This window comes from Crotalus tigris, unplaced genomic scaffold (genome assembly GCF_016545835.1).
Source record: "Crotalus tigris isolate CLP2741 ecotype Arizona unplaced genomic scaffold, ASM1654583v1 scf7180000023830.6690815, whole genome shotgun sequence".
Classification (NCBI taxonomy): Eukaryota; Metazoa; Chordata; class Lepidosauria; order Squamata; family Viperidae; genus Crotalus; species Crotalus tigris.
The window spans coordinates 6306720-6306955 of NW_024100214.1; positions in this window are offsets into that span (position 1 = coordinate 6306720).

A 236-nucleotide genomic window follows, 5' to 3' on the forward strand; every position below is an offset into this window, starting at 1 on the left:
CTTCTTATGCGCGCTTCACACTTAGTTTTAAAAAAAAGAAAGCAATTCTAATTGAAGTTTCACTTCCTGAAAAATACCTACTCCTTTTCCAGAGGAAACCCAGCTGCCGAATAAAAGCTTAGCTTCTTGGAAAGCCGGAGCCATCTAGCAAGATCGCCCTCAATTCGCCCCGATGGAAATGAAACTTAAACTTTCGTAGAGATCACGTGGTTTACAGGAACAGAACAGGGCCGAAC